Consider the following 15,179-nt stretch of genomic DNA (forward strand, 5'->3'; position numbering starts at 1 on the left):
AGCTGGTTGTGTCTGCGGTGCTTGTAATTGTTCACATAAATTTTGTTAACTCTGCTAGTTTTAGTAGAAACGTGGTGAAGTACAGGGGGGATTTTTTGCGTACGTGTTTGGGGTGAGGGAGACAGGAACAGAGAGAGATTTGGTGATTAAAACATTAACATAACATAACATTTCCCTTGAAGAGGTCTTGCCACAGAATGCAATGCTGCAGTTCATTGCGTTTTTAATGGATTTTGTTTGCTACATTCTATCATGCAGTATGCTACAAAACAGTCCGTACAGTCCTTTTGCAAAAAATAACAGCATTCATTGTGTTACAGTGGTTGCAATTAAAAGGGTAATATTTACACACAGCTACTCCATATGGTATGAAATAAGACACTGCTGTTTTCTCTGCGCTTAGGGAAGAGAATAACTAAGACATCATAGATACCTTATTTAATGAAGGGAAGCCTTTGCTTCTTCTGAATTACTTTTAATAAATACAATTTTCTTTGTTAAGGAGATATTGAATAAATTATGCTCGTTAATGTGCTTTTTAGATGGACTCATTTAATATCAGATATTCACAGAAAACATAATAGAGTAAATCAAGATCAGTATGATGTCCCTCAAAGGCTGAATAATTAAGTCCTAGAGAGCTCCAATACGTACAAAAACACAGGATAGGAGAAAATTCCTCTCTCACTGCATAGCTGAGGTTCCCATCTATTTTGAAACCATTACAGAAAATCTCTCAAAACTCAGACTACATCAGCCAAAACACTTTCTCCTCCCACCCAGAATAATGTTTTAATCCTGCACATCAATTTATCACACATGTCCATGCAGAAATGTATATGTATACGTAGAAATACATTCCTTTGAGGGGGAAAAGATGCATGAAACATACACGTCCTGGAAGATACAAGACTATTTCAGTTTTACTATCTTTAGTACCAGGGACTACAGCTACTGCTTCATCTACAGAGGCTGTAATTTAGAGGGAAGACCTTGGAATATCTCAGTTGCAAATACAGCCATTAAACAGCTTATGTTGCCAATCAATATATTTCTCTCCTCCAGCAACGATAAATTATTTTTTGTCCCAACATCATATACCCAAGCACATTTAGTTTTGCTGTTCCCCAAGTTCTTAAAATAAGTTTTTGAATTAAGCATGTCACTTATGATTACAAAAAAAATATAATTAATTCTTCAAAAGGAAAGCCTAAGAATTGAATGATTGCATAACAGCATAGGTTCAGCGCTTTTAATATTAAGTATGTGAAAGTCAGCAAAAGGGGAAAACTTATTTGTCAGTGAATACCACACCAGAGTACTCAGTTCTTCAGCCTTCCAAAGCACTAATTTACTAGAGAAAATAAAGTAAGTTTGTTCATGGAGAAGCTCCACGGCAATAGCCTAACTGAGGACAGGTTTTCCGTGGTGCAACAAATTCCCAAACAGTTCAATAAAACTGAAACACACCTGTACAGACTTTGATATTAACAGAGTCCATTGTAAGGAAATCAAAACCTACACGACGTTTAACCCAAGTGGTACAGTTACAGCCAATCTGTAGATTGGAATGCAGACCTTGAAAAAATATTTTTATTTATTCAACAAACAAAATGCATAGAAGTACAGAAACAGATTAACATATTCATTAAGGAACTCTTAACTCTAAATTTAATACATAAATTCATTAGGGAAGCAATAAACACACTGTATAAATTAATTACTTTGTGGTTATCCTCATTAAGTGCTACTTAATGAGTTAATAAGCTTGAAAAGCAATGACAAATTGTTGAAGTGCATGTACAGAATTTTTTGTTATTATTATTATTGAAGTAGCATGTCTAGCAATGCTTCAGCTCTGGATACAAGCTAATAAAATTCATTCAAGGTGGTCTCTTAACCTTCTACAACACATTAACAAGGACCTTTTTCTACAGGATTTGAATCTATCAGAAAAGTGCGAGCATTACAAAATTTCAGTTGAGAAGATACCCCTGCTAAGGCGTAAAAACCACTTTCTATTTAAAACTAAGAAGAAAACTTTTACTTGTGTGACCGGATGACTCCCAGCTTCTTTGGAAGCATTAGATAATGGCAAATCAATATAGATATATGTGTATGTATGTTATACATTGCTGCACTGGATAACTGTAACCACCTTTTTGTGGCTTTCATGTCCAAGGATGACAGACACACAAACACACTGTCCAAGTTACGAACGGGGAAGTTACTTGCCAGAGGCTGAGCAGCGCTGAAGGAAGCCACGTGCAGCACCAATAAATACTTTAACTTTTGTGATGATGAATGAGCCTTTCAGCGTTGATTGAGCTCTGCTATTAGCATGCTAGGTAAGACTGAAATAGTGGTCCCGTTTGTCATGTGTCACAGGTATAGACTGCTTATGCTTTCATTTTGTGGAGCACAAAGGCTGAAAGTGTTGTTGCTCTTTGTTGTGATTTGCATGAAATAAAACCACACACACACACATTCTTTACCTCTCTCAAATAACGTATTATGGCACGAGAAGAGAGCAAGATGCTATGCTGCATCCCAGGGTGCATTCGTCATACTAATAATAGAAATAATACCTTTATTCCAAAGTTAAATATAGCCTGAACACATCTTTGACTCTGATGCAGCTTCAGTGCATTAACTAAGCATGGTTCAGTGAATGTACCAATGCACAGTCATCACACCTTTCCCATATATATACAATTCACAATTAAATTACCAGCCTTACTTTGAATAAAATATTTAAAGCAAACTGTGACTATTACACGCTCAGACAATTCCTTAGATAAGCTGAGGATATTAATCCATTTTTTCACCCTTTAAATTGATTTTGCTAACTCCTTAAAACTAATTCACTCCAACAGAACTGAATTCTCCTTAACAGGAACAGTAAACTGATAAAGTATTTCTAATACTCTCATCCCTTTTTTAAGGGATTCTTGTTCCTTAGGTAACATTCCTTTTTTCCTCAAGAATACCCAGAACAAGGAAATAGGAGTAATTAATTCCTGATGCTTTGAGAACCATGAGTAATATCTGGCAAATTTCAATGACCGCATGATTGCACACATGCACTCATACACACAAACACACACAAATCGAAGTAGTCTCCAGCACTGTCCAGCATAACCAGTCTTAACAAGCAAGGTCTCAATATCAGTTCTCAGCATGGGAACTCTTTTGAAATGGTATCCAGAAGAACTGAGCTACCACAGCAGCATCAGAGAATGCTACAGTATTAATCTTGCATTGCTTAAGCTGCTCTGCACTGCTATGACAGCAGCGTTCATCTGATAAGAAAAAAAAAAAAAGTTACACTTCAAGAAAGCAACAGAACAGCTACCAGAAATTCTTTCCTTGAAAGTAAATAACCCTGTAGTCCATTGTTTGGTCAAACCTTGAACTCTTCTAAAACTTAGTCATTCTGTAAACATAACCATATCCATCAATTACACCAAATCTTTAGACGTTTTCAACTGATTTTAGTCACTTAAGTCTAATTCACAAAGGATTTGAAAGCCAGAGCACAGTTAGATGCCATCTACATGGCTGGATCAAAACGTATTTTAAACAAATCAAGACACAGTCATGTCGCAAACAAGTCCTCAACAGTTTTGTGTTGAGACTTAGGTAATAGACAGCTAATGAGAATAGCTACGCTCTGCTTAGCATTGTTTAGGACACTATGGTAAACAGACTTCAGACAATTTGTTAGCAAGTCCCAGCAGGAAGAAGACATGTTCTTTAAAAAGGGGAAGGGGGAGATAACAGGTCACAATGTGGTCATCTAAGGAAATCTTGATTCCCAGGCTAATTATAGTAATAATAGTAATAAATGATACTAGAATGAACGTTTAAAATGGAGTAAGACTAACCATTTATCTCAGCTACTATTATGTATTTTTGATATATCGAAGTGACTTTTGCCTTTATTCCTATTTTTCAGTTATCATTACAGCACTTTTAAAAGAGTTGTTTTGAAAAGAAATTAAAAGGTGTTTTGAAATGCATGAAGCAGAATCAGCCACAGGCTACATCTCCACAAAAACAAATGTTAGAGTCACAAAATGAAGCCTAGATGACAAGCATGGGGATTTGTTTTCCTTCTGTTTTTCTTTAATTTATCTTATTATCTCACTCCTGAACCATTACGTCTGTGAGAGAGAAGAGGAAAGGTCATCAGTAGCCAGTGGCCGCACCAGCTGGGAGCTCAAAATGGCATTTGCAAATTTCAGCTGTCAGATGTTGGCTGAAATGTAAGCAGTGCCAACATGAAGTGATCTGCAAATTTGTAGCTTTTTTAGGCTAGCGAGAATAAATGAACGAAGGGTTTTAAGAGCAATTCAAAGTTTATATTATTATACTTATGCATTAAGTATTTCACTCTAGTTGTTCAGCTTCACTGGTTCCCAGGTTAGAACTCCATATTCTACGGTTAAATACTGAAGAAAAACTGCAATCTGTATTATGTCTTATCTGTTCCCTGTTAAAATTTCACAATTTGTTTCCTCTGTGGTTGTTACATTCTTGTGAAAGTAGACATCACAGATAAAATTATATGAGACTAAATAATAGTGGTCACCTTTAGTTACTCTTACAGGCGGTATCCATTAATTGCTGATGTTTCACTAACAACGACTGAAACAAAGAATGCTGAAACAACACAAGGAAGATGTAGAATGCAACATAGCTATACCAATATTTTCTAGCACCATTAACATAACGCTTTAGGTCCAGTTCTGGACTTTATGTCCAGAACTTTATGTCCAGAACTGTTTCGTTTGTGAACTAGACTTTTGCCTTTTCCAAAGAGTGGGCTCTTTGTGTGAGCTGTGTGCATTTGAACCGAGAGGGAATTCACATCTGTGCACCCAACCCACAAGCCAGATAAAAAAAGGACACAGCTTCCTCCACAACTGCTAGTTCAGCAAATGCACTGCAATTGCAGCCCCAACATTGCTGCCCTTCCTTTATGAGATGATCAGCTAATATTTAAACCTGGATATAGGGAGAGGCCAGCCCCACCCTTAACCATTCCAAAATGCCAGTCTATTTATCACCACGAATAACCCTTACAGAACATGCACAGCTCGCCTACCAATACCACGGTATCCATGGCCTCCGACAGGCCTTTCAAATATCTTTGTCTCCAACGTGGAGGACACCGCATCTAATCAAGAGGCAAAGTATGTCTACCACGTCGGGCAACACAAGAAGGGCCCACAGTGCTTGTCTTCAGCTGGGTGCATGCTTCTTTGATTTCAAGACCTGATAAACTGGTGCAAACCCCAACACACGGCACACGGCAGTGTCAGGGAGACAGACCCTGGCAATTATAAGCCAAGAAGACCAAATTTACCTGCCGTGGAGGCCATTATGTTTCCTGATTATGCTTCCCATGCTCAGATATGCGATTTGACAGGTTTGTATCACAATCTCAGAGTAACTGAGCTTGTCCTTTTAGAACTGGACCAGCTTTCTCTTTCCCTTCCTCCACTCCCAGTGTGAAGTATGCTCTATGGTCCTTGCTCTTAAAAGGATGAGTAAATTCTATCCTATTTGTTTGCATTGAATTGACTTTTTTTTTAAATCCTATGTATTTTATTTAAATTATCGGCTTAAAATATTAAGAGCTAACTACACTGACAACGGCTTACTATATTCAGCAGAAAAATAGAAATGGAATGTGTTCTTAGCCTCTGACTTAAATTATATTTGCTATCCCATTTGTCCCTGTAGACACTACCTGATTTCCCCTTGCTCTTCTCTCTGATAGACAGAAAGTTTTTAGGGGGCAGGGTCTGTCATTTATTACATGTCTGTACAGGACTTAGACCACCAGAGCCTGCAGGCTACCTCAATATCTGATAGTGAGCACATTTCTAGTACTCTTTCTAGTGGACAAAAAGACTTGCAGTAGCTACATGTAAAACTAATAAGGAAAAAGTCTGACAGTGGTGTTCTCCATTCTTTGAAAACTGCAAAAAGAAAATACTAAAACCAGCTCATTCTGCCTTTTTACTGTGTTGGTGATTAGATTAATTATTGATAAGGTATTCAGATCTGCTGGAACACAATGATTTCCAGCAGGCAGAGAAATGAAGACAGGATTACAGCCCAGGGGCTGTTCAAGCAGCCAAGACCACGCTGTGCAGTCATTGCGTGCTCTCCCTTTGAGTTCCCAAGACTCTTCTTTCGACAACAACTGCACAGTTATCTTAATCCAACTTCTCGTGTTAAAGCTCTCTAGAGGAAATACAGCACACCTTTGTTTAACTAAAAATTGAGGGAATAGGATAGGGAATGGGGAAAAAAAAATACTAACCCAAAAGCTATCTGTCCTGTACCAAGGAACAGTTCTGGAGGAAAACAAAAAAATACATCAGCATTTCGGAAGGAAACTGATGCAATAAAAAAGTAGTAATACAAGTGTAAATTCAGAAAGCCAGGACAGCACTTACACCAATAAACACACACACAAATAAAAATTGTTAAACTATGAAGCTGTAAAAACTAAGTCCCTATGAGTGAAAATTACCAAGAACCAGCTTGGCTTCCTCAAGGTTTACCCACTGCGATAGGATTCACGAGCCCCGTGAAGGGTCTTGGTCCTGATTATGTGGACTGAGTGTCCATTAGAGCATATTGCAGCTCCTGCATGCCATTCATGCCCTCATTTCCTTTCACAGGAGGGGAAGGGCTGGGAGCGGGGGGCAAGATGTATCCATAAAGGTAGAAAAGACCACTGTATACTAAAGACTCACTCGATACAGAATTGGAGCAAAACAACCGATGCCATTGCCCTTCACGCTTACACCTCCACTTACTCCTCTGCCTAGCAAGCTGCAGTCACCACCAGGGTTAGGGTCTTCTTACTGGAAATGCTCATACCGAATTCCAGCTAGGTCAGAAATTCAGGAGTGCTTCCAAGTTCTTTCTATCACAGGGAGGAGGGGGGCAGTTAAGGGCAGAAGACCTCCTGGGAGAACGCTAGAGAAATGTCCCAGGCAGAGGAAGCCAAACTTGGCAGGGTCTGTATCCATACTGTTTATCGAGAGCGGACCTTCGAGCAAAACAGCCAGCCAACAACGCCTTTCTCCCCTCCTCTTCAGAAAGAACTACTTCACTATCTCCGGTAGGGATACTGAATTAATTAGCATATATGTAATGTGAACAATCAGGAGAGTTCAACCTGGGACTTTAGTGAGAGCCAAATTATTTGACACTAAAATACATCCAGTGAGAAGCAGTGAAAGGGGTCGAGGAAGTACTGGGCCACTTGACATCAGAAAACAGTATCTGTGGTAGGAAGTGGAAGCAGAGAAGAGTAGCTTGCAGTGTTTTTGTATCCCTTCCTTTATATGGCTGTGTTGGCACACGGGGATGTAGACTAGTATGTCCTGCTGGGAAAGGAAGAGATGTGACAGGACTGAGGAATCATGAGTTCAGGGCACAATCTCACATTCTGAAATGAATCCTACTCCTCTTGCATTAAATACACATTTTCACATCTGTTGTCCCCAAACATACAGTAGGTCTGCCTAAAACTGAACTATGCTGTTTTACAAAGACCAGCAAACAAAAGATTAGTTTAAAAGCCTACTACTGCAACAGTGTAATAAAAACAAGTGACAAGCTTTTAGGCTTAACTGCTTCATCAGGTCCAGTAAGGGAACGAGGCATTCTGAGCCCTAAGAGCTTGTTTGTTTCTTTTACAGTTACATCAACTAAACTAATAAACAGATCTCTCTCCCTACAGACCTTATTTATATTACATTACTCCAGGATGGTTACAAAACTCCAAAACTGTTAAAAACTTACCATTTAGACAGATCAAATTATTAGGTTTTATTTCTAAAAGGCATGAGCTGCCTTCAAGACCAAGGCTTAGACTAATTTATCAATCTCTGAAAATAGCAAGTCTGCCTACCAAAATTAAGAGAAAACCTGAGAGACCTGCCGTAAGAAAAAAACTTCTATGACCATCTGCTTGATGGCCATGATACTCTCTACCATATTCTCTGTTCCAGCTTAACCACATTTCACAGATATCTGGAAGCCAGGTACAAAAATAGCTTTATTCTTGTAAGGCCACAATACATTTTAGAGCAGCCTTATGACTGCTCTAAGTTGCATCTTACTATGTCTATAAAAACTGTCTTGGCTGCTATAAACTGCAGGAGCATACAACCAATATGACGGCACTCTGAGTTCTCCTTCTTACCATATGAAGGCCAAAGACAACTGTGGTATAAAGTTATTTGTGAATGCCTTATCCCGTAGGAGCAGAATCCATCTGAGCAGAATCTGATCCTACATACTCGTGTTCTAAAGCCAGAGTCATTTGGGCTGTGATGATTGTCTATAATGGGTATCTTTGCAATCGTGTGAGAGTAAACCAATAGCAGTATTTCCTCCTAGCCATTTTCTATCGAAGGTTGTCACAGAAATAAAGCTGTCTATAAACACTGGAAGTTAGAGGTCCCAATTTCCATGAGGGTGTATTTTCCATAAAAAAGTCTTCCTCCAGTGCTAATTACAAAATTAATAAGAAGCTTAGCAGTAATTAGATCAGGGTGTTAAATCATTAATGTTCTTCAAATAAAATTCCTAATTAGGACATATGCACATTTATCCATAAGCTAGGTCTGACACACTGTCCAAAGTTTCCCTTTCTAGATGACATCCAGGGTGCCACGATGGAAATGGAGGGCACCCTGTGTACTCTGTTCAGAAAGGAGTCCTCATTTGACTCATGCTGTTTTAGGTAAGGACCCCTATGCCCATCCATTTTGACCCCAAAACAGATGGTCACAGTACAGAAGGAGTCATATGCTCAGATGCCTACCACCAGAAAGTGATTCATCTCTCTCTTTTGATTATATAGGGAGTCTAGGCATATGTTTAGGTTAAGCTTCTAGGATGGGATTTAGCTGCTGACCACCATAAAAATATAAAACTATCAGCACTGTGTGGTCCTCCCTCCTCTTTCCTCCTACACACCATTTCCCAAACTCTGAGAAGGTAAATTTACTGGGAGAGATGCTTTTGTTTTATTACACCTAATAAAACTGCACCTGGCACAAAGGCATCTCAATTGAGAATTGATCCATAGTAAACTACTGCAATACAAACAGGAACAGTTATAATTCCTTTACAGTCTGCTTATCTGAGACATATATACTTCTTCCAAAAAAAAAAAAAAAAACCAACCCAACTATACTGACACTTCCTGCAGCCTTCAGAAAGTCTTTCCAAACATTTGGCATTTGGTACCTTATTCTAGTCTCTAAGTGAAATCATCTGTGATCTCAGAAAAGCAGATACACAGATTTTTAGATATCAGAAGGAAACACTTTTTAAAAAACTTTTCACTAGTCTACTGGATATTTCTGCATGTAACAAAAGAGTTTTCTTGTATTGAGTGCCTCACTTCTGTTTTGACATTGACCATCATAAAACTATGTGTTTTCTGGATCATAAGTATTATCTCTCAGTCACCTGGATTTTACTGTCCAGTGTGGTCCTGCTGTGTCACGGGTACAACATACCTCAGATCCCTACAGGGTGTCCCTGCACACACGCTTCTGGGACACAGCTAGCTTCCAGCATCTCAGTACGACCGAAATCCCACACCCCAATTACTTTTAGACAAATCTTTGAACAGCAACACCTCATTGCCAGACATATTCATGTGACAAGCCCAGGTGTGCCATAGGCATCTCATCATTTTCAGAGGAGAAAATAAAGCTTAAAGTGACCCCCAGAATACATTCAAAACTAAATACCTTTAAGCTGCAAATACAAATTGGAACAATTTGTATTTCCTCCCTCAAACTTATTCTCTCTCACAATAGCTTAGATCAGAGCAGCTGATGCCCAGAAGCACCAGAAGAATTGGCTAGCTGACCACAGTACCCCATCTCTGACTCAGCATAGGTGTCAGCCTCACACTACTGACAGTATACACACTCCTCCGTCTTTCTGAGGGCACTAAAGTGAATATTTGATACCTTTTCCACACATACGCACACCTATTCCAGAGAGGAACAAACGACGTTTAGCCTGGTGGGAAACAACCAGCTACTTCTCTATACATGACCCCAAACCACTGTTATTCCAACGACCCTGAAGACACTTACCTGTGATGCCTAATTGCTGAAATTGTTTAATCTCCTTTTAGTCTTCCTTCTAACATCTTTTTTTGTTTAATATCATGGAAATAAACCCAACAGAAACATACAGTATTTGCCATATCCATTAGAAATAAAGTACAATCGTGCTCTTCCTACAGCTGTGAGAATTCATGTAGCCGAGTGAATGACTTTTTAATACTATTTTTCTCCTACAGCAACTTACAACAACCCCGGAATTCTTTTCAAGTACATACACCTAACCTTTTCTATTCAAAATTTCATTAATACCAGAGATCTTCTTACTAAAAACAGTGTTTCCTGAAATAAAAGCTCTTCTCAGACGTAATTTTTAGGAAAAGACAGTGCAGTAACACAATGACCAAAGGTATCAGCTACATCCCAAGAGTCCAAGCTGTAAACGTGAACCAGCTCCACCACAATCAGGATCTGCATCCAGTCTTACATTTCAGGTTAGTTACTGTACTATTCCAATTGCACAGCTTTTAATTTCCCCGTTTTGTCCAATTCCAAGAGGAACTAAGATTTCCAAAGTTACACTACAGAGCTTTTAAGTTCTCACATATTTTAAGGAAGAGAAAAAAACATTCCCTGGCCAAACTTCATTAATATTCACATCAAAAGTTCCAGGAATTAGGGATAGCAAACTGGTATGTTAAAGTGAAAATAGTTGTCAAGAAGGAATAATAACAACAAAATCAAAACCCATAATCCAACTCTCCTTTTCTGTATATATAATAAGAGCGGCCAGGAACATACACACTTACAGGCATGAGTCAGACTACTGTGTGTTAGTATTTACTCCACAAAAAGGCTGTGTGAGCAGCAAAAAATACATATCTTGATGCTTATTTGGCTTTCGCGACACGTCTCTAAGAAGCTAAATGAATTAACAGCCAGGCTTGGCAGCACATTAAACACACCTTAGGCAAAATTAACAAATATAGGTGCAAAGGCTAGAGCTAGCTGTTTACCAGGAATGTTCTTTCATCTTACTGTTCCAAGAAATATTTGTCTTCTTTTTTGGAAAGATGCAATAAACTGCATTTTATGTGAAACTGGCAGGTTCTTAAACCAGCAGGCCTGGTCCACAAAATGGCACGTATCTCCAGCAGCTGTTATTGCTGACAACATGTGACAACATGATATTCCCAGACATTATCAACTGCATCCCCAATTATTGCTAATTTTGTGTAGGATTACAACATTCTCCTATATTAATTAGCTACAATCATTAGCTACAATCATGTTAATAACAGCTAATAGCAGGCAGAGGATGAAGTGGAAAAAACACAGAGAATATACAAGTAAGGTTTGCGAGGCTATGACCTGAAAGAGAATAGCAAGCTCCAAGATGCAATCTTAACCTGAGATAGTACTAACTGTCCATTACAAAATGGTTGCAGATCGTACTGTTTGGCGGGGTTTCTTGTTTGCTTTGGTTTGTTTTTTTAGGCAGAGAATTTCTCTAGCTTGACACTTTGTATAGCACTAGACAAAAAAATAAACATTCATCATGTTCACGAAAATTTCAATAAAAGATGCAGGTTTGAAGAATATATTCTGTTACGGAGCGGAACTGAACTAGAATTAGTTTGTGTGTATACATACTTATTCAAACTGTGTATTTCAGCACATCTTCCTGTGAAACAAACAAATGTGAATAACGCTGATATAATCTGTTAGTTAGGACAACCAGGTCAAATAAAAGAGGCCCTTGTTCAAGTCTAATAAGGCATTGAAGTGCCTTATTTATTATGACCACTTACCTATCGATCATGATCCCATGCCAGACTTTCCATCCCCAAGCTAAGAAACCATTCCCCACCCTAAAAAAGAAAAGCAGTCAAAAGTGGTCACTTTGACTGTCATTTTCTGAGAAAAATGTTTTAAGACAGCTTTAACCTAGATTTTAACCTAGATGTGTATTTTCCTTGGAATGACATCCTACATAAGCATGGTATTTTATAGATAGCCTCAAACAAAGATCTGAATTTAGCACTAAAGTGTTTTACAGGAGTGCATGCCAAATGCTTTTCATCTCATTATGCTGGTTTGAAATAGTGGTACTACTTAAAGTAACATCATGCTAGAATAAAATGCAAGAGTGATTTCAAAGTAACACAATAAACTACTGCCTCATGATGGTGAGTTGCCTCAACAAGTACTATAAATCTCAAACAATTCAAGCTCCATTGAATTTCTACTGTACAATTTAAAACTATACGCTAGGCAGATTTATTCAAATGAAGTTGTATACCATACCCTCCAGTCAGAAGACTTAGATCATTTATCCATTTTTCATATTAAATACATGTTCTGCATATTTAAACATTATTGCCACTATTTGCAAAATTATTCCACAGTCAAGAATCACTTCACAATAAAAAAGTACTATTACAGAGACAGAAAGTATAAAGCATATATTTCAGGGAGTAAACTTTTGGTTCTGGCCTAACCTGTGCAATACTAGCCAAAGCATTTCCTCTTTGTTCCTTCCTCTTAAAAAATTGTTTGCTGTACCTATGTTATATCTTTTGAGGCCAAGGACCGGCTTTCCTCTTTGTATAATGTGATTTACGGCTGGGATTTCTGAGTGCTACTAAAACAGAAAATCATGGCAATGGTTCATAGCTCTACTCCACCAACCTAATCCTCGTCTTCCCTGATTCTCTTAGTGACGTCCCCACTGCTCCATGACAATAGTCCAGTCGAGAGAACTTGTCCCATCACTCTGAACATACCATACATACCGACATGCACATACACACACATAAAAATATATTTCTCAAACACAGACACTGTGATCTATTCTCAGCAAAAGAGAATGACTTTACACCCACAAAGTCATATCTAAAGTAAAGCATTGCCTAAAAAGCTACTGCTTCAGCACTGCCCACTTTTTCTTGGTATAACATACTGATAATAATGAGTCTTGCCAAGGCTCTACAGGAGAATAATGGGGGAAAAGAAGACAAGAAACCAAGATCTGCCTGAGCCTCTAGCTAAAAGCAAACCAAGGCAGGAGACCCTGGTCTGAGATCACATCCAGGCCCCTGCACTGCTCCAAAGAAAACACTTCTGTTTTGCAGGACTGATATTCGAGTTTTCAAGTTGGAATAAGAATTTCAAGTTTTTAAGTCCCCCTCACGCTGAAAGAAACAGTATGATTCTGGCACGCTACGCAAGTGTCTTCTTGGAGAGAAGGAAAAGGCAGTTTCCCCTAGAAGAAGCCTCTGAGGCCAGCAGGCTCCCAAGGCCAGCAATCCCAGCCCTTTGGAGGCAGCACTCTGGTCTTGTCCTGCACATACCTACAAGATCCCAACTCCTCATTAAAAAAGTGAGCCCATGGAGGCCCCCAGCCTGACATGATGAGCACAGAGGGAGTGCTCAGCAGGCACCTGAGGAAGGCTGGTGGAAACTAGCCTGCTATATAGCATCCCTTTAAACCCTTCTTCTACCTTTTTGGAAGATACGCTTCCACAGAACACAGGGATTTAACTGACTGACACTATCAATGAAAAAAAATGTTCATCAGAAAATTCCCATCCAGTTCCCTGCCAGCCCTGATTTACACTGGTGCCACAGCAAGCTTGCAACAGCCACTCCACCCAAGCGGGGGGTTTGGCCAAAGTGCAATAGCATGCCAAGAAACGGGCTGATTTAAGGAAAAGCGCTTTAGCAAATCCAAGAAACAGAGCCTAGATTAGTTTTCTCACCTCCGCACACAATAAGAGAGGACTCAGCTGAGCGATTATTTAAGTGATATCCTCACTGGATCTCCCTCACTCACTCCGCAAGCCCAGCACCGGGCTTCTACCTTTCCCCGGGCAGCTCTCACCAGGGCAAGTGCACACACACATACACACACACACACACACACAAATAAAAAAATAAAATAAAACCCTCAAACCCTCCCCCAAAACACCACAACCTGCTTCCAAGGTTGGCAAACTGGCGGCGCAAACCCTCCGCGGGGCGCGCCTGCTGGGGGTGCGGGCAGGCAGCGGCCGCCGCCCCGACGGCGGCACCTCCGCGGGGGGGCGGCGCGGCGCGGCGCGGAGCGCCACTTACCTCTGCGGGGACGCGGCTCCACCGGCAGCCTCCGGACGGCAGAAACTGGCCGCTCCGCCGATTTCGGGCAGCCTGCTGCGAGGCACGGCACGGCACGGCACGGCACGGAGAGACGAGGCGGGGCGACGGCGGCGGGGCGGCTCGACACCGCCCCGCGTCTCGGGGCCGCGCTCCCGCACCGCGGCCGCGCTCCCGCACCGGGGCACACTTTCACTTTCTCTCGCTCTTTTTCTTTTTTCTTTTTTTTTTTTCAGGCACGGTGCGCCCAGCCCCTCTCCGTGCCGCCCCCCCTCTGCCTGCCTGCCTGCCCCCACCCGACACTCCTCCCTCCCACTCGCACACGCCTTCTGCCCGCTTCCTCCCGAAAACGTCCAGCTGCTGCTGCTGCCGCCGCTGCTGCTGCTGCTGCTGCCGGGGTGCCCCGACAGCGGCGGAGCGGCGGCCGGGCGGGCGGCCCTCCCGGGGGTGGCACGTCGGCTCGGCGCTGCCGGCCCCCGCCGTCGCCGCGCACCGCCCACCCCCGCGCACCGCCGAGCCCCTCTCTTATCCCTTTTCCTCCCTTTCCAGCACGCGCCCGCTGTGCTCCGGGTTCACCCAGCCCTGCGGGACGAGCAAGGAAGAGCTGTTGCTTTTATTGTTATTATTATTATTATTATTAGAAACTTCATTGTCTGCCCGTCTCTTTCGATAAACCGGCTGAAGGAAGAGGGCAGGGAGACTGTTTAGATAGGAGTAGCCCGCATGTAGTTCTGCACAACAAAGACCCACTTGATTCCCTGCTGGCACGTAATTCCAAACAAAAGGGAAACACTGAGAATGTCATAATTGTCACCCTGTGAGATGGAGGCCAAAACAACACTTCTTACAAGGTTCGTAGTTACGGAATAAATGGCAGCTTGGATGTGTCTATTTCTGTCCCAGTACTATAAGCAGCTTGCT

The 15,179-nt window shown here is 40.9% G+C and overlaps 1 protein-coding gene across 3 annotated transcripts in view; it reads right to left on the reverse strand.

The window, feature by feature from the left end:
- Positions 1 to 14,690, reverse strand: part of MYO16 (myosin XVI) — a 407,211-nt gene extending 392,521 nt beyond the window's left edge. Inside the window, exons 1-2 of one of the 3 annotated variants that reach the window (XM_068927518.1) lie at positions 14,241 to 14,303; positions 11,936 to 11,995 (exon numbers count right to left, since the gene is read on the reverse strand). The gene's annotated coding sequence lies outside the window, so the exon portion shown is untranslated. Of the gene's footprint in view, positions 1 to 11,935; positions 11,996 to 14,240 lie in introns of all 3 variants that reach the window. The other 2 variants (XM_068927513.1, XM_068927524.1) reach the window with 2 other exon arrangements.
- Between the last annotated feature and the right edge of the window lie 489 nt (positions 14,691 to 15,179).

The sequence above is a fragment of the Struthio camelus genome, chromosome 1 (assembly GCF_040807025.1).
Source record: "Struthio camelus isolate bStrCam1 chromosome 1, bStrCam1.hap1, whole genome shotgun sequence".
Classification (NCBI taxonomy): domain Eukaryota; kingdom Metazoa; phylum Chordata; class Aves; order Struthioniformes; family Struthionidae; genus Struthio; species Struthio camelus.